The following is an 18,852-nucleotide window of genomic DNA, read 5'->3' as shown; positions in this document are numbered from 1 at the left end:
CTCCAGGCTGTTTACTGTTTCTCCAGGCTGTTTACTGTTTCTCCAGGCCCTCAACTGTTTACTGTTTCTCCAGGCCCTCAGCTGTTTACTGTTTCTCCAGGCCCTCAGCTGTTTACTGTTTCTCCAGGTCCTCAACTGTTTACTGTTTCTCCAGGCCCTCAGCTGTTTACTGTTTCTCCAGGTCCTCAACTGTTTACTGTTTCTCCAGGTCCTCAACTGTTTACTGTTTCTCCAGGCCCTCAGCTGTTTACTGTTTCTCCAGGCCCTCAGCTGTTTACTGTTTCTCCAGGCCCTCAACTGTTTACTGTTTCTCCAGGCCCTCAACTGTTTACTGTTTCTCCAGGCCCTCAACTGTTTACTGTTTCTCCAGGCCCTCAGCTGTTTACTGTTTCTCCAGGCTGTTTACTGTTTCTCCAGGCTGTTTACTGTTTCTCCAGGCCCTCAACTGTTTACTGTTTCTCCAGGCCCTCAGCTGTTTACTGTTTCTCCAGGCCCTCAGCTGTTTACTGTTTCTCCAGGTCCTCAACTGTTTACTGTTTCTCCAGGTCCTCAACTGTTTACTGTTTCTCCAGGCCCTCAGCTGTTTACTGTTTCTCCAGGCCCTCAGCTGTTTACTGTTTCTCCAGGCCCTCAACTGTTTACTGTTTCTCCAGGCCCTCAACTGTTTACTGTTTCTCCAGGCCCTCAACTGTTTACTGTTTCTCCAGGCTGTTTACTGTTTCTCCAGGCCCTCAACTGTTTACTGTTTCTCCAGGCCCTCAACTGTTTACTGTTTCTCCAGGCCCTCAACTGTTTACTGTTTCTCCAGGCCCTCAGCTGTTTACTGTTTCTCCAGGCCCTCAACTGTTTACTGTTTCTCCAGGCCCTCAGCTGTTTACTGTTTCTCCAGGCCCTCAACTGTTTACTGTTTCTCCAGGCTGTTTACTGTTTCTCCAGGCTGTTTACTGTTTCTCCAGGCTGTTTACTGTTTCTCCAGGCCCTCAGCTGTTTACTGTTTCTCCAGGCTGTTTACTGTTTCTCCAGGCCCTCAACTGTTTACTGTTTCTCCAGGCCCTCAACTGTTTACTGTTTCTCCAGGCTGTTTACTGTTTCTCCAGGCCCTCAACTGTTTACTGTTTCTCCAGGCTGTTTACTGTTTCTCCAGGCTGTTTACTGTTTCTCCAGGCCCTCAGCTGTTTACTGTTTCTCCAGGCTGTTTACTGTTTCTCCAGGCCCTCAACTGTTTACTGTTTCTCCAGGCTGTTTACTGTTTCTCCAGGCTGTTTACTGTTTCTCCAGGCTGTTTACTGTTTCTCCAGGCCCTCAACTGTTTACTGTTTCTCCAGGCTGTTTACTGTTTCTCCAGGCCCTCAACTGTTTACTGTTTCTCCAGGCTGTTTACTGTTTCTCCAGGCTGTTTACTGTTTCTCCAGGCCCTCAACTGTTTACTGTTTCTCCAGGCTGTTTACTGTTTCTCCAGGCCCTCAACTGTTTACTGTTTCTCCAGGCCCTCAACTGTTTACTGTTTCTCCAGGCTGTTTACTGTTTCTCCAGGCCCTCAACTGTTTACTGTTTCTCCAGGCCCTCAACTGTTTACTGTTTCTCCAGGCCCTCAACTGTTTACTGTTTCTCCAGGCCCTCAACTGTTTACTGTTTCTCCAGGCTGTTTACTGTTTCTCCAGGCTGTTTACTGTTTCTCCAGGCTGTTTACTGTTTCTTCAGGCTGTTTACTGTTTCTCCAGGCTGTTTACTGTTTCTCCAGGCCCTCAACTGTTTACTGTTTCTCCAGGCCCTCAGCTGTTTACTGTTTCTCCAGGTCCTCAACTGTTTACTGTTTCTCCAGGTCCTCAACTGTTTACTGTTTCTCCAGGCCCTCAGCTGTTTACTGTTTCTCCAGGTCCTCAACTGTTTACTGTTTCTCCAGGTCCTCAACTGTTTACTGTTTCTCCAGGCCCTCAGCTGTTTACTGTTTCTCCAGGCCCTCAGCTGTTTACTGTTTCTCCAGGCCCTCAACTGTTTACTGTTTCTCCAGGCCCTCAACTGTTTACTGTTTCTCCAGGCCCTCAACTGTTTACTGTTTCTCTAGGCCCTCAGCTGTTTACTGTTTCTCCAGGCTGTTTACTGTTTCTCCAGGCCCTCAACTGTTTACTGTTTCTCCAGGCCCTCAGCTGTTTACTGTTTCTCCAGGTCCTCAACTGTTTACTGTTTCTCCAGGCCCTCAACTGTTTACTGTTTCTCCAGGCCCTCAGCTGTTTACTGTTTCTCCAGGCCCTCAACTGTTTACTGTTTCTCCAGGCCCTCAACTGTTTACTGTTTCTCCAGGCCCTCAGCTGTTTACTGTTTCTCCAGGCCCTCAGCTGTTTACTGTTTCTCCAGGCCCTCAACTGTTTACTGTTTCTCCAGGCCCTCAACTGTTTACTGTTTCTCCAGGCCCTCAACTGTTTACTGTTTCTCCAGGCTGTTTACTGTTTCTCCAGGCCCTCAACTGTTTACTGTTTCTCCAGGCCCTCAACTGTTTACTGTTTCTCCAGGCCCTCAACTGTTTACTGTTTCTCCAGGCCCTCAGCTGTTTACTGTTTCTCCAGGCCCTCAACTGTTTACTGTTTCTCCAGGCTGTTTACTGTTTCTCCAGGCCCTCAACTGTTTACTGGTTCTCCAGGCTGTTTACTGTTTCTCCAGGCTGTTTACTGTTTCTCCAGGCTGTTTACTGTTTCTCCAGGCCCTCAGCTGTTTACTGTTTCTCCAGGCTGTTTACTGTTTCTCCAGGCCCTCAACTGTTTACTGTTTCTCCAGGCCCTCAACTGTTTACTGTTTCTCCAGGCTGTTTACTGTTTCTCCAGGCTGTTTACTGTTTCTCCAGGCTGTTTACTGTTTCTCCAGGCCCTCAGCTGTTTACTGTTTCTCCAGGCTGTTTACTGTTTCTCCAGGCCCTCAACTGTTTACTGTTTCTCCAGGCTGTTTACTGTTTCTCCAGGCTGTTTACTGTTTCTCCAGGCTGTTTACTGTTTCTCCAGGCTGTTTACTGTTTCTCCAGGCTGTTTACTGTTTCTCCAGGCTGTTTACTGTTTCTCCAGGCTGTTTACTGTTTCTCCAGGCTGTTTACTGTTTCTCCAGGCCCTCAACTGTTTACTGTTTCTCCAGGCTGTTTACTGTTTCTCCAGGCTGTTTACTGTTTCTCCAGGCCCTCAACTGTTTACTGTTTCTCCAGGCTGTTTACTGTTTCTCCAGGCCCTCAACTGTTTACTGTTTCTCCAGGCCCTCAACTGTTTACTGTTTCTCCAGGCCCTCAACTGTTTACTGTTTCTCCAGGCCCTCAGCTGTTTACTGTTTCTCCAGGCTGTTTACTGTTTCTCCAGGCTGTTTACTGTTTCTCCAGGCCCTCAACTGTTTACTGTTTCTCCAGGCCCTCAACTGTTTACTGTTTCTCCAGGCCCTCAACTGTTTTCTGTTTCTCCAGGCTGTTTACTGTTTCTCCAGGCCCATCCCTCAGCTGTTTATGATAACAGTTTTATATTTTTTTTACAACAGATTGCTACTTTAAAAACCATGGCTCTATTGTTCTTCAATTTGACAAAATCATGGTTTACATGAATTGGATTTAGTTTCAGGGGCCTAAAATGCTCATACATCCCAGGTCAAAAGTTGTGCACTATATAGGGAATAGCGTGCTTTTTGGGACCAAGCTAGTGTTTAGTTCACTTTCTATATGCTTGGCAAGATGAGGATATACAACAGGAGGATGATTTCTGCTGAGCTCAGCCCTCTGCAGCACAGACCAAACAACAGCAGGATGATTTCTGATGAGCTCAGCCCTCTGCAGCACGGACCAAACAACAGCAGGATGATTTCTGCTGAGCTCAGCCCTCTGCAGCACGGACCAAACAACAGCAGGATGATTTCTGCTGAGCTCAGCCCTCTGCAGCACGGACCAAACAACAGCAGGATGATTTCTGCTGAGCTCAGCCCTCTGCAGCACGGACCAAACAACAGCAGGATGATTTCTGCTGAGCTCAGCCCTCTGCAGCACGGACCAAACAACAGCAGGATGATTTCTGCTGAGCTCAGCCCTCTGCAGCACGGACCAAACAACAGCAGGATGATTTCTGCTGAGCTCAGCCCTCTGCAGCACGGACCAAACAACAGCAGGATGATTTCTGATGAGCTCAGCCCTCTGCAGCACGGACCAAACAACAGCAGGATGATTTCTGCTGAGCTCAGCCCTCTGCAGCACGGACCAAACAACAGCAGGATGATTTCTGCTGAGCTCAGCCCTCTGCAGCACGGACCAAACAACAGCAGGATGATTTCTGCTGAGCTCAGCCCTCTGCAGCACGGACCAAACAACAGCAGGATGATTTCTGCTGAGCTCAGCCCTCTGCAGCACAGACCAAACAACAGCAGGATGATTTCTGCTGAGCTCAGCCCTCTGCAGTGAAGACCAAAATGCCTTCCAAATTTCACACTATTCTCTAAAAAGTGTACTACTTTTGACCAGAGCTGGGCCTTAGTAAAAGTACTGCACTCTATATGTTTTATTTATTTAACATTTATTCTTATTTACAATGACGGCCTGCCGGGGAACAGTGGGTTAACTGCATTGTTCAGTGGCAGAATGACAGATTTGTACCTTGTCAGCTCAGGGATTCTCCTGCAACCTTTCAGTTACTGGGCCAATGCTCTAACCACTAGGCTACCTGCCTCCTCTAACCACTAGGCTACCTGCCTCCTCTAACCACTAGGCTACCTGCCTCCTCTAACCACTAGGCTACCTGGCTCCTCTAACCACTAGGCTACCTGTCTCCTCTACACACTAGGCTACCTGCCTCCTCTAATCACTAGGCTACCTGTCTCCTCTAACCACTAGACTACCTGCCTCCTCTAACCACTAGGCTACCTGTCTCCTCTACACACTAGGCTACCTGCCTCCTCTAACCACTAGGCTACCTGCCTCCTCTAACCACTAGGCTACCTGCCTCCTCTAACCACTAGGCTACCTGCCTCCTCTAACCACTAGGCTACCTGGCTCCTCTAACCACTAGGCTACCTGTCTCCTCTACACACTAGGCTACCTGCCTCCTCTAATCACTAGGCTACCTGTCTCCTCTAACCACTAGACTACCTGCCTCCTCTAACCACTAGGCTACCTGTCTCCTCTACACACTAGGCTACCTGCCTCCTCTAACCACTAGGCTACCTGCCTCCTCTAACCACTAGGCTACCTGCCTCCTCTAACCACTAGGCTAATATAATATAATAATATATGCCATTTAGCAGACGCTTTTATCCAAAGTGACTTACAGTCATGTGTGCATACATTCTACGTATGGGTGGTCCCGGGAATCGAACCCACTACCCTGGCGTTACAAGCGCCATGCTCTACCAACTGAGCTACAGAAGGACCATGGCTACCTGCCTCCTCTAACCACTAGGCTACCTGTCTCCTCTAACCACTAGGCTACCTGTCTCCTCTAACCACTAGGCTACCTGCCTCCTCTAACCACTAGGCTACCTGCCTCCTCTAACCACTAGGCAAGCTGCCTCCTCTAACCACTAGACTACCTGCCTCCTCTAACCACTAGGCTACCTGTCTCCTCTAACCACTAGGCTACCTGCCTCCTCTAACCACTAGGCTACCTGTCTCCTCTAACCACTAGGCTACCTGCCTCCTCTAACCACTAGACTACCTGCCTCCTCTAACCACTAGGCTACCTACCTCCTCTAACCACTAGGCTACCTGCCTCCTCTAACCACTAGACTACCTGCCTCCTCTAACCACTAGGCTACCTGCCTCCTCTAACCACTAGGCTACCTGCCTCCTCTAACCACTAGGCTACCTGCCTCCTCTAACCACTAGGCTACCTGCCTCCTCTAACCACTAGGCTACCCGTCTCCTCTACACACTAGGCTACCTGCCTCCTCTAACCACTAGACTACCTGCCTCCTCTAACCACTAGGCTACCTGTCTCCTCTAACCACTAGGCTACCTGCCTCCTCTAACCACTAGGCTACCTGTCTCCTCTACACACTAGGCTACCTGCCTCCTCTAACCACTAGGCTACCTGCCTCCTCTAACCACTAGGCTACCTGCCTCCTCTAACCACTAGGCTACCTGCCTCCTCTAACCACTAGGCTACCTGCCTCCTCTAACCACAAGACTACCTGTCTCCTCTAACCACTAGGCTACCTGTCTCCTCTAACCACTAGGCTACCCTGCCTCCTCTAACCACTAGGCTACCTGCCTCCTCTAACCACTAGGCTACCTGTCTCCTCTAACCACTAGGCTACCTGCCTCCTCTAACCACTAGGCTACCTGCCTCCTCTAACCACTAGGCTACCTGCCTCCTCTAACCACTAGGCTACCTGCCTCCTCTCCTAACTACTAGGCTACCTGCCTCTTCGAACCAGTAGGCTACCTGCCTCCTCTAACCAATAGACTACCTGTCTCCTCTAACCACTAGGCTACCTGTCTCCTCTAACCACTAGACTACCTGCCTCCTCTAACCACTAGGCTACCTGACTCCTCTAACCACTAGGCTACCTGCCTCCTCTAATCACTAGACTACCTGCCTCCTCTAACCACTAGGCTACCTGGCTCCTCTAACCACTAGGCTACCTGCCTCCTCTAACCACTAGGCTACCTGCCTCCTCTAACTACTAGACTACCTGTCTCCTGTAACCACTAGGCTACCTGGCTCCTCTAACCACTAGGCTACCTGGCTCCTCTAACCACTAGGCTACCTGTCTCCTCTAACCACTAGGCTACCTGCCTCCTCTAACCACTAGGCTACCTGCCTCTCTAACCACTAGGTTACCTGTCTCTAACCCCTCGGCTACCTGCCTCCTCTAACCACTAGGCTACCCTGCCTCCTCTAACCACTAGGCTCCCTGTCTCCTCTAACCACTAGGCTTATCATGTTACCCTACCTATCATTTATCATGTTAGCCTAGCTATCATTTGTCATGTTAGCCTAGCTATCATTTGTCATGTTAGCCTAGCTATCATTTGTCATGTTACCCTAGCTATCATTTGTCATGTTAGCCTAGCTATCATTTGTCATGTTAGCCTAGCTATAATTTGTCATGTTAGCCTAGCTATCATTTGTCATGTTACCCTACCTATCATTTGTCATGTTAGCCTAGCTATCATTTGTCATGTTAGCCTAGCAATCATTTATCATGTTAGCCTAGCTATCATTTGTCATGTTAGCCTAGCTATCATTTGTCATGTTAGCCTAGCTATCATTTGTCATGTTACCCTAGCTATCATTTGTCATGTTAGCCTAGCTATAATTTGTCATGTTAGCCTAGCTATCATTTGTCATGTTACCCTACCTATCATTTGTCATGTTAGCCTAGCTATCATTTGTCATGTTAGCCTAGCTATCATTTATCATGTTAGCCTAGCTATCATTTGTCATGTTAGCCTAGCTATTATTTGTCATGTTAGCCTAGCTATCATTTGTCATGTTACCCTAGCTATTATTTGTCATGTTAGCCTAGCTATCATTTGTCATGTTACCCTACCTATCATTTATCATGTTAGCCTAGCTATCATTCTACAAATGTGATTTTTTCACAGCGGACGCTCAGTTTGACCCAAGAGCTCAAATTGACCGGGTAATTTACCGGGTCATTAGAAATTTAAATCCATTATTTTTTCACGCAGACACAGCAGTAGTGTGTGTGGGAGGTGACAACCTTTAATGACATATCTCACATCTCACTGCAGTTGTCCTCTAATGTACGCTCTGCTTTGAGTTGATCTGAGCTCCTTGGTCATGAATCATCTTGGTTTTTGCATGCATCCCAAATGTCACCCTATTGCCTATAAAGTGCACTACTTTTGCCCAGAGCCTTATGGGCGCTGGTCAAAAGTAGTGCACTAAATATGAAATAGGGTGACATTTGGGATGTACTCTATCTGTTTGGCTCAGCTCTCTTCCAGGATCCCACTGTTCAACGGCTGGAGTGGCCCCTCGGGATGGCTTGCAAGAGCCTGTCAGCCTCAGATACCTCTCCTCTCCTCTCCTCTCCTCTCCTCTCCCTCCTCTCCTCTCCTCTCACATCTTCTCTACCTCTTTCCTCTCCTTTCCGCTCCTCTCTTCTCCTCTCTCCTCTCCTCTCCTCTCCTCTCCTCTGTTCTCCTCTCCTCTCCTCTCCTCTCCTTTCCTCTTCACTCTTGTCCTCTCCTCTCCTCTCTTGTCCTCTCCTCTCCTCTCCACTCTTGTCCTCTCCTCTGTTCTGCTCTCCTCTGTTCTGCTCTCCTCTGTTCTCCTCTCCTCTATTGTCCTCTCCTCTCCTCTACTCTCCTCTCCTCTCCTCTCCTCCTCTCCACTCTTGTCCTCTCCTCCTCTCCACTCTTGTCCTCTTCTCCTCTCCACTCTTGTCCTCTCCTCTCCTCTCTTGTCCTCTCCTCTCCTCTCCACTCTTGTCCTCTCCTCTCCTCTCCTCTCCTCTCTTGTCCTCTCCTCTCCTCTCTTCTCCTCTCCTCTCCCTCTCTTCTCTCTCTTCTCTTCTCCTCTCCTCTCCTCTCCTCTCCTCTCCTCTCCTCTCCTCTCTTGTCCTCTCCTCTCCTCTCTTCTCCTCTCCTCTCCTCTCTTGTCCTCTCCTCTCCACTCTTGTCCTCTCCTCTCCTCTGTTCTCCTCTCCTCTGTTCTCCTCTCCTCTCTTGTCCTCTACTCTCCTCTCCTCCTCTCCACTCTTGTCCTCTTCTCCTCTCCACTCTTGTCCTCTCCTCTCCTCTCTTGTCCTCTCCTCTCCTCTCTTCTCCTCTCCACTCCTCTCTTGTCCTCTCCTGTCCTCTCCTCTTCACTCTTGTCCTCTCCTCTCCTCTCCTCTCCTCTCTCCTCTCCTCTCCTCTCCTCTCCTCTCCTCTCCTCTCCTCTCCTCTCCTCTCCTCTCCGCTCCTCTCCTCTCCTCTCCTCTTCACTCTTGTCCTCTCCTCTCACCGCCCTTCCTCTCCTCTCCTCTATTCTCCTCTCCTCTACTCTCTTGTCCTCTCCTCTCCCCTTGCTTCCTCTCCTCTCTTGTGCTCTCCTCTCCTCTCCTCTCCTCTCCTCTCTTGTCCGCTCCTCTCCTCTCCTCTCCTCTCCTCTCCTCTCCTCTGTTCTCCTCTCCTCTCCTCTGTTCTCCTCTCTTGTCCTCTCCTCTCCTCTGTTCTCCTCTCTTGTCCTCTCCTCTCCTCTCTTGTCCACTCCTCTCCTCTCCTCACCTCTCCTCTCCTCTTCACTCTTGTCTCTTGCCTCTCCCCGCCCCTTCCTCTCCTCTCCTCTCTTGTCCGCTCCGCTCCTCTCCTCTCCTCTCCTCTTCACCCTTGTCCTCTCCTCTCCCCGCCCCTTCCTCTCCTCTCCTCTACTCTCCTCTCCTCTTCTCTCTTGTCCTCTCCTCTCCTCTCTTGTCCTCTCCTCTCTTCTCCTCTCCTCTCTTGTCCTCTCCTCTCCACTCTTGTCCTCTCCTCTCCTCTCCTCTCCTCTCCTCTCCTCTCCTCTCCACTCTTGTCCTCTCCACTCTTGTCCTCTCCTCTCCTCTCCACCTCTCCCTCTCCTCTCTCTCTCCTCTCCTCTCCTCTCCTCTCCTCTCCTCTCCGCTCCTCTCCTCTCCTCTCCCTCTCCTCTCCTCTCCTCTCCTCCTCTCCTCTCCTCTCCTCTCCTCTCCTCTCCTCTGTTCTCCTCTGTTCTCCTCTCCTCTGTTCTCCTCTCTTGTCCTCTCCTCTCCTCTACTCTCTTGTCCTCTCCTCTCCTCTCTCTCCTCCTCTCCTCCTCTCCTCTCCTCTCCTCTCCTCACCTCTCCTCTCCTCTCCTCTCTTGTCCTCTCCTCTCCTCTCTTGTCCTCTCCTCTCCTCTCTTGTCCTCTCCTCTCCTCTCCACTCCACTCCTCTCCTCTCCTCTCCTCTCATTTCCTCTCCTCTCCTCTCTTGTCCTCTCCTCTCCTCTTCTCCTCCCTCCATGCCTCCATGCCAGATTACATTTCATGGTGGGACCGGGGAGAGTGTAGAAATCAGCCACAGATGTTCACTGACAGAAACATTTTTAAGATTGAAAACAGTTCACAACACAGTATTCCCCTGATGAATAAGTCCCCGTCTAGTCCTATAGAGCTAAAGACCTTGATGACTCTGACTGTTCCACTTGTGCAATAGATTTTCCATTTGCTCTGTTGCTTTCTGTCGCTCTGCGTCTAATAGCCGTGGTGTATTCATCTCTGACTCAATGTTTGTATATACATTTTTACTTCACTTTTTCCCCGCAGCGCTAGCTAGCCAATGTTCTGTGTGAAGGAACATCGACCAATCGGTCTGATTGAAATTAAATGAACATCACACCTTGGCCTGCCAGGTTGTGAAATAAGATCAGTAGTGATTGACATTGGTTAGGTTAGGTTAGGGTTAGGGTTAGGTTAGGTTAGATTAGGTTAGGTTTAGGTTAGGGTTAGCCTAATGGGTTAGGGTTAGGTTAGGGTTAGGTTAGGTTAGGGTTAGCCTAATGGGTTAGGGTTAGGGTTAGGGTTAGCCTAATGGATTAGGTTAGGGTTAGGTTAGGGTTAGCCTAATGGGGTTAGGTTCGGTAAGGGTTAGGTTAGGGTTAGCCTCATGGGTTAGGTTAGGGTAGGGTTAGGTTAGGGTTAGCCTAATGGGTTAGGGTTAGGTTAGGGTTAGGTTAGGTTAGGGTTAGCCTAATGGGTTAGGGTTAGCCTAATGGGTTAGGTTAGGGTTAGCCTAATGGGTTAGGGTTAGGTTAGGGTTAGGTTAGGGTTAGCCTAATGGGTTAGGTTAGGGTTAGGTTAGGGTTAGGTTAGCCTAATGGGTTAGGTTAGGTTAGGGTTAGCCTCATGGGTTAGGGTTAGGTTAGGGTTAGCCTAATGGGTTAGGGTTAGGTTAGGGTTAGCCTAATGGGTAAGGTTAGGGTTAGGGTTAGCCTAATGGGTTAGGGTTAGGTTAGGGTTAGGTTAGGGTTAGACTAATGGGGTTAGGTTAGGGTTAGGTTAGGGTTAGGTTAGCCTAATGGGTTAGGTTAGGGTTAGCCTAATGGGTTAGGGTTAGGTTAGGGGTAGGTTAGGGTTAGACTAATGGGGTTAGGTTAGGTTAGGTTAGCCTAATGGGTTAGGGTTAGGGTTATGGTAGGGTTAGGTTAGGTTATGGGTAGCCTAATGGGTTAGGGTTTGGGTTAGGGTTAGGGTTAGCCTAATGGGTTAGGTTAGGGTTAGCCTAATGGGTTAGGGTTAGGTTAGGGTTAGGTTAGGGTTAGACTAATGGGGTTAGGTTAGGGTTAGGTTAGCCTAATGGGTTAGGTTAGGGTTAGCCTAATGGGTTAGGGTTTGGTTAGGGTTAGGTTAGGTTATGGGTAGCCTAATGGGTTAAGGTTTGGTTAGGGTTAGCCTAGTGGGTTAGGGTTAGCCTAATGGGTTAGGTTAGGTTAGCCTAATGGGTTAGGGTTAGACTAATGGGGTTAGGTTAGGGTTAGGTTAGGGTTAGGTTAGCCTAATGGGTTAGGTTAGGGTTAGCCTAATGGGTTAGGGTTAGGGTTATGGTAGGGTTAGGTTAGGTTATGGGTAGCCTAATGGGTTAGGGTTTGGTTCGGTTAGGATTAGCCTAATGGGTTAGGTTAGGGTTCGGTTCGGTTAGGGTTAGGTTAAGGTTAGTCTAATGGTTTAGGTTAGGGTTAGGTTAGGGTTAGGTTAGGGTTAGGTTAGGGTTAGCCTAATGGGTTAGGTTAGGGTTAGGTTACGGTTAGCCTAATGGCTTAGCTTAGGTTAGGGTTAGGTTAGGGTTAGCCTAATGGATTAGGTTAGGGTTAGGTTAGGGTTCGCCTAATGGGGTTAGGTTAGGTAAGGGTTAGGTTCGGGTTAGCCTAATGGGTTAGGGTTAGGTTAGGGTTAGGTTAGGGTTAGCCTAATGGGTTAGGTTAGGGTTAGGGATAGCCTAATGGGTTAGGTTAGGTTAGGGTTAGCCTAATGGGTTAGGTTAGGGTTAGGTTAGCCTAATGGGTTAGGTTAGGGTTAGGTTAGGTTATGGGTAGCCTAATGGGTTAGGGTTTGGTTCGGTTAGGATTAGCCTAATAGGTTAGGGTTTGGTTCGGTTAGGGTTAGGTTAAGGTTAGCCTAATGGGTTAGGTTAGGGTTAGGTTAGGGTTAGACTAATGGGGTTAGGTTAGGGTTAGGTTAGGGTTAGGTTAGCCTAATGGGTTAGGTTAGGGTTAGGTTAGCCTAATGGGTTAGGTTAGGGTTAGCCTAATGGGTTAGGTTAGGTTATGGGTAGCCTAATGGGTTAGGTTAGGTTAGGTTAGCCTAATGGGTTAGGGTTAGGTTATGGGTAGCCTAATGGGTTAGGTTAGGGTTCGGTTAGCCTAATGGGTTAGGGTTAGGTTAGGTTATGGGTAGCCTAATGGGTTAGGTTAGGTTATGGGTAGCCTAATGGGTTAGGGTTAGGGTTATGGTAGGGTTAGGTTAGGTTATGGGTAGCCTAATGGGTTAGGGTTTGGTTCGATTAGGATTAGCCTAATGGGTTAGGTTAGGTTCGGTTCGGTTAGGGTTAGGTTAAGGTTAGCCTAATGGGTTAGGTAAGGGTTATGTTCGGGTTAGGTTAGGTTCAGCCTAATGGGTTAGGTTAGGGTTAGGTTACGGTTAGCCTAATGGGTTAGCTTAGGTTAGGGTTAGGTTAGGGTTAGCCTAATGGATTAGGTTAGGGTTAGGTTAGGGTTTGCCTAATGGGTTAGGGTTAGGTTAGGTTATGGGTAGCCTAATGGGTTAGGTTAGGTTATGGGTAGCCTAATGGGTTAGGGTTAGGGTTATGGTAGGGTTAGGTTAGGTTATGGGTAGCCTAATGGGTTAGGGTTTGGTTCGATTAGGATTAGCCTAATGGGTTAGGTTAGGGTTCGGTTCGGTTGGGGTTAGGTTAAGGTTAGCCTAATGGGTTAGGTAAGGGTTAGGTTAGGGTTAGGTTACGGTTAGCCTAATGGGTTAGCTTAGGTTTTGGGTTAGGTTAGGGTTAGCCTAATGGATTAGGTTAGGGTTCGCCTAATGGGGTTAGGTCAGGTAAGGGTTAGGTTCGGGTTAGCATAATGGGTTAGGGTTAGGTTAGGGTTAGCCTAATGGGTTAGGGTTAGGTTAGGGTTAGGTTAGGGTTAGACTAATGGGGTTAGGTTAGGGTTAGGTTAGCCTAATGGGTTAGGTTAGGGTTAGCCTAATGGGTTAGGGTTTGGTTAGGGTTAGGTTAGGTTATGGGTAGCCTAATGGGTTAAGGTTTGGTTAGGGTTAGCCTAGTGGGTTAGGGTTAGCCTAATGGGTTAGGTTAGGTTAGCCTAATGGGTTAGGGTTAGACTAATGGGGTTAGGTTAGGGTTAGGTTAGGGTTAGGTTAGCCTAATGGGTTAGGTTAGGGTTAGCCTAATGGGTTAGGGTTAGGTTATGGTAGGGTTAGGTTAGGTTATGGGTAGCCTAATGGGTTAGGGTTTGGTTCGGTTAGGATTAGCCTAATGGGTTAGGTTAGGTTAGGTTCGGTTAGGGTTAGGTTAAGGTTAGCCTAATGGGTTAGGTAAGGGTTATGTTCGGGTTAGGTTAGGTTTAGCCTAATGGGTTAGGTTAGGGTTAGGTTACGGTTAGCCTAATGGGTTAGCTTAGGTTAGGGTTAGGTTAGGTTAGCCTAATGGATTAGGTTAGGGTTAGGTTAGGGTTTGCCTAATGGGGTTAGGTTAGGTAAGGCTTAGGTTCGGGTTAGCCTAATGGGTTAGGGTTAGGTTAGGGTTAGGTTAGGGTTAGCCTAATGGGTTAGGTTAGGTTAGGGTTAGCCTAATGGGTTAGGGTTAGGGTTAGGTTAGGTTATGGGTAGCCTAATGGGTTAGGTTAGGGTTAGGTTAGCCTAATGGGTTAGGGTTAGGTTAGGTTAGGTTATGGGTAGCCTAATGGGTTAGGGTTTGGTTCGGTTAGGATTAGCCTAATAGGTTAGGGTTTGGTTCGGTTAGGGTTAGGTTAAGGTTAGCCTAATGGGTTAGGTTAGGGTTAGGTTAGGGTTAGACTAATGGGGTTAGGTTAGGGTTAGGTTAGGGTTAGGTTAGCCTAATGGGTTAGGTTAGGGTTAGGTTAGCCTAATGGGTTAGGTTAGGGTTAGCCTAATGGGTTAGGTTAGGTTATGGGTAGCCTAATGGGTTAGGTTAGGGTTAGGTTAGCCTAATGGGTTAGGGTTAGGTTATGGGTAGCCTAATGGGTTAGGTTAGGGTTCGGTTAGCCTAATGGGTTAGGGTTAGGTTAGGTTATGGGTAGCCTAATGGGTTAGGTTAGGTTATGGGTAGCCTAATGGGTTAGGGTTAGGGTTATGGTAGGGTTAGGTTAGGTTATGGGTAGCCTAATGGGTTAGGGTTTGGTTCGATTAGGATTAGCCTAATGGGTTAGGTTAGGGTTCGGTTCGGTTAGGGTTAGGTTAAGGTTAGCCTAATGGGTTAGGTAAGGGTTATGTTCGGGTTAGGTTAGGTTTAGCCTAATGGGTTAGGTTAGGGTTAGGTTACGGTTAGCCTAATGGGTTAGCTTAGGTTAGGGTTAGGTTAGGGTTAGCCTAATGGATTAGGTTAGGGTTAGGTTAGGGTTTGCCTAATGGGTTAGGGTTAGGTTAGGTTATGGGTAGCCTAATGGGTTAGGTTAGGTTATGGGTAGCCTAATGGGTTAGGGTTAGGGTTATGGTAGGGTTAGGTTAGGTTATGGGTAGCCTAATGGGTTAGGGTTTGGTTCGATTAGGATTAGCCTAATGGGTTAGGTTAGGGTTCGGTTCGGTTGGGGTTAGGTTAAGGTTAGCCTAATGGGTTAGGTAAGGGTTAGGTTAGGGTTAGGTTACGGTTAGCCTAATGGGTTAGCTTAGGTTTTGGGTTAGGTTAGGGTTAGCCTAATGGATTAGGTTAGGGTTCGCCTAATGGGGTTAGGTTAGGTTAGGGTTAGGTTAGGGTTAGCCTAATGGGTTAGGGTTAGGTTAGGGTTAGGGTTCGTTTAGGGTTAGGGCCTAATGCCAATACTGATTTCTATGGGTTTAGGGTTAGGGTAAGGGTTAAGGTTAGGTTAGGGTTAGGGCCCAATGCCAATACTGATTTCTATGGGTTTATGGTTAGGTTAGGGTTAGGTTAGGGCCTAATGCCAACACTATTATGTGAAGTCCGTTAGAACATTTTACTCCTTCAGAACAAGACTGTGTTCTAAATGAACCGCTTGAAAGTGCATTACTTTTGACCAGGGCCCATAGGGTAGTGCACTACTTTTGACCAGGACCCATAGGGTAGTGCACTACTTTTGACCAGGGCCCATAGGCAATATATAGGGAATAATGTTATATTTGGGACACAGACAGCAGTATAGAAATTGAGCAGGATTGTGGGAAGGGCAAAAAAGAGTGAGTGCCTCGTGTAACAGAGGCTGTTGCAGGAGTGTTTTGATTGTCTGTTCTTGAGACTGTAGTAGGAGTGTTTTGATTGTCTGATCTAGAGGCTGTAGCAGGAGTGTTTTGATTGTCTGTTCTTGAGGCTGTAGCAGGAGTGTTTTGATTGTCTGATCTAGAGGCTGTTGCAGGAGTGTTTTGATTGTCTGGTCTAGAGGCTGTAGCAGGAGTGTTTTGATTGTCTGTTCTAGAGGCTGTAGCAGGAGTGTTTTGATTGTCTGTTCTAGAGACTATAGCAGGAGTGTTTTGATTGTCTGTTCTAGAGACTATAGCAGGAGTGTTTTGATCGTCTGTTCTAGAGGCTGTAGTAGGAGTGTTTTGATTGTCTGTTCTAGAGGCTGTAGCAGGAGTGTTTTGATTGTCTGTTCTAGAGACTATAGCAGGAGTGTTTTGATTGTCTGTTCTAGAGGCTGTAGCAGGAGTGTTTTGATTGTCTGTTCTAGAGACTATAGCAGGAGTGTTTTGATCGTCTGTTCTAGAGGCTGTAGTAGGAGTGTTTTGATTGTCTGTTCTAGAGGCTGTAGCAGGAGTGTTTTGATTGTCTGTTCTAGAGACTATAGCAGGAGTGTTTTGATCGTCTGTTCTAGAGGCTGTAGTAGGAGTGTTTTGATCGTCTGTTCTAGAGGCTGTAGCAGGAGTGTTTTGATTGTCTGTTCTAGAGACTATAGCAGGAGTGTTTTGATTGTCTGTTCTAGAGGCTGTAGTAGGAGTGTTTTGATTGTCTGTTCTAGAGGCTGTAGCAGGAGTGTTTTGATTGTCTGTTCTAGAGGCTGTAGCAGGAGTGTTTTGATTGTCTGTTCTAGAGGCTGTAGCAGGAGTGTTTTGATTGTCTGTTCTAGAGGCTGTAGCAGGAGTGTTTTGATTGTCTGTTCTAGAGGCTGTAGTAGGAGTGTTTTGATTGTCTGTTCTAGAGGCTGTAGCAGGAGTGTTTTGATTGTCTGTTCTAGAGACTATAGCAGGAGTGTTTTGATTGTCTGTTCTAGAGGCTGTAGCAGGAGTGTTTTGATTGTCTGTTCTAGAGGCTGTAGCAGGAGTGTTTTGATTGTCTGTTCTAGAGGCTGTAGTAGGAGTGTTTTGATTGTCTGTTCTAGAGACTATAGCAGGAGTGTTTTGATTGTCTGTTCTCGAGACTATAGCAGGAGTGTTTTGATTGTCTGTTCTAGAGACTATAGCAGGAGTGTTTTGATTGTCTGTTCTAGAGACTATAGCAGGAGTGTTTTGATTGTCTGTTCTAGAGGCTGTAGTAGGAGTGTTTTGATCGTCTGTTCTAGAGGCTGTAGCAGGAGTGTTTTGATTGTCTGATCTAGAGGCTGTAGTAGGAGTGTTTTGATTGTCTGTTCTCGAGACTATAGCAGGAGTGTTTTGATTGAGTGAATTAATATTTAGCATTTAATGTGAAGGTGACTACAGAACAATGAGATGTCATGTCAAATAATGAACTTGCAGGTTTGATCCTGTTCATACAATAAAGCCTTGTGAAGGTTGTGGATCAACGTAGTCATGAATAGTGGCTTAATACACCAATTTTTAGACTTTAAAATGAAGGAGATATCGCTATTGATTGTTGAAGAATATAACTTACTCTATGCCTCGTGAATTTCGCTAAACTCACGTACCCCATCAGAACCGTAAAATATAAGGTTGTTTTTGCTCCATTGTTTGTCCACAATATAATTGTAAACAAAGAGAGTGTAAAGACTCAAAACATGGTTACACGTATCCTTTTGAACTTCAGTACGTAGATGGTGAGTCGGTGTCCGTAGCTGTCTACGGATTCAGCCCCATCACCCCTCATGTGTCACAAACAGTAGTGGGGCGACTGCTTTGTTGTCGTTTGAACTGCACATTTCACCTTTAATGAGTAAATGCTTTTTAGAGGTGTTATGAAAGTGAGGATAAATGAAGACGTTATACAGAGAACATAAAACAAATGTGTTTTTCTTTTTCATTATTTGGTGTTGTGATGTCGGAGGATTCAATGTGGACGCAGTGGGATGTGAAACAGGGTATTGTTTTAAATAGTTTGGCTCCGTACAGAGGAGTTGTTCTGTTCTGGTTTCTGATCAACAGGAATATGCTTCTGTGACGTTAACTACTGGCTGATTTCTGATCAACAGGAATATCCTTCTGTGACGTTAACTACTGGCTGATTTCTGAGTGTATCAGTTACAGCACTTTCTTCCAGTTGTGTCAATCTTCTTCCTGAATATAAATTTATTCCCAAATGTATTCTCAAGTTTCAAGTGAATTGAGTGATTTCTTCTTTTTTCTAATATAGTCCATGCACTCCATAAAACAATATCAGTGCCTTTGAGGTTTAAGCCTTAACACACTTTTATCTACGGTTATTTGTTCTGTCTATAGGATAAATGTCACGCCTTGGTCTTAGTATTTTGTATTTTGTTTAATTATTTGGTCAGGCCAGGGTGTGACATGGGTTTATGTTGTTGTATTAGGGGTGTTGTAGGGGTGTTGTATGGGCTTGGCTGCCTGAGGCGGTTCTCAATCAGAGTCATGATATCAGCCTCTCTCTGCCCTGATAAGACATCACAATACACATTTTTACATTTAAGTCATTTAGCAGACGCTCTTATCCAGAGCGACTTACAAATTGGTGCATTCACCTTATGACATCCAGTGGAACAGCCACTTTACAATAGTGCATCTAAATCTTTTAGGGGGGAGAAGGATTACTTATCCTATCCTAGGTATTCCTTAAAGAGGTGGGGTTTCAGGTGTCTCCGGAAGGTGGTGATTGACTCCGCTGTCCTGGCGTCGTGAGGGAGTTTGTTCCACCATTGGGGGCCAGAGCAGCGAACAGTTTTGACTGGGCTGAGCGGGAACTGTACTTCCTCAGTGGTAGGGAGGTGAGCAGGCCAGAGGTGGATGAACGCAGTGCCCTTGTTTGGGTGTAGGGCCTGATCAGAGCCTGGAGGTACTGAGGTGCCGTTCCCCTCACAGCTCCGTAGGCAAGCACCATGGTCTTGTAGCGGATGCGAGCTTCAACTGGAAGCCAGTGGAGAGAGCGGAGGAGCGGGGTGACGTGAGAGAACTTGGGAAGGTTGAACACCAGACGGGCTGCGGCGTTCTGGATGAGTTGTAGGGGTTTAATGGCACAGGCAGGGAGCCCAGCCAACAGCGAGTTGCAGTAATCCAGACGGGAGATGACAAGTGCCTGGATTAGGACCTGCGCCGCTTCCTGTGTGAGGCAGGGTCGTACTCTGCGGATGTTGTAGAGCATGAACCTACAGGAACGGGCCACCGCCTTGATGTTAGTTGAGAACGACAGGGTGTTGTCCAGGATCACGCCAAGGTTCTTAGCGCTGGGAGGAGGACATAATGGAGTTGTCAACCGTGATGGCGAGATCATGGAACGGGCAGTCCTTCCCCGGGAGGAAGAGCAGCTCCGTCTTGCCGAGGTTCAGCTTGAGGTGGTGATCCGTCATCCACACTGATATGTCTGCC

At 47.4% G+C, this 18,852-nt stretch overlaps 1 protein-coding gene and 1 long non-coding RNA gene across 3 annotated transcripts in view; one reads left to right on the top strand and one right to left on the bottom strand.

The window, feature by feature from the left end:
• The window catches only part of cntn5 (contactin 5), a 700,818-nt gene that overhangs the window by 325,667 nt on the left and 356,299 nt on the right, over positions 1-18,852 (top strand). The gene's annotated exons all lie outside the window — the stretch shown is intronic.
• On the bottom strand, positions 5,398-6,765 carry LOC127908932 (uncharacterized). Its single transcript, XR_008069069.1, has 3 exons — positions 6,443-6,765; positions 5,614-5,838; positions 5,398-5,463 (listed from the first exon to the last, which is right to left on the bottom strand). It is a non-coding gene; the product is annotated as an uncharacterized LOC127908932 (long non-coding RNA).

Source organism: Oncorhynchus keta, chromosome 18, assembly GCF_023373465.1.
Source record: "Oncorhynchus keta strain PuntledgeMale-10-30-2019 chromosome 18, Oket_V2, whole genome shotgun sequence".
Taxonomy (NCBI): domain Eukaryota; kingdom Metazoa; phylum Chordata; class Actinopteri; order Salmoniformes; family Salmonidae; genus Oncorhynchus; species Oncorhynchus keta.
The sequence above is the reverse complement of the archived record's forward strand: the minus strand, read 5'-3'. Positions and strand labels throughout refer to the sequence as shown.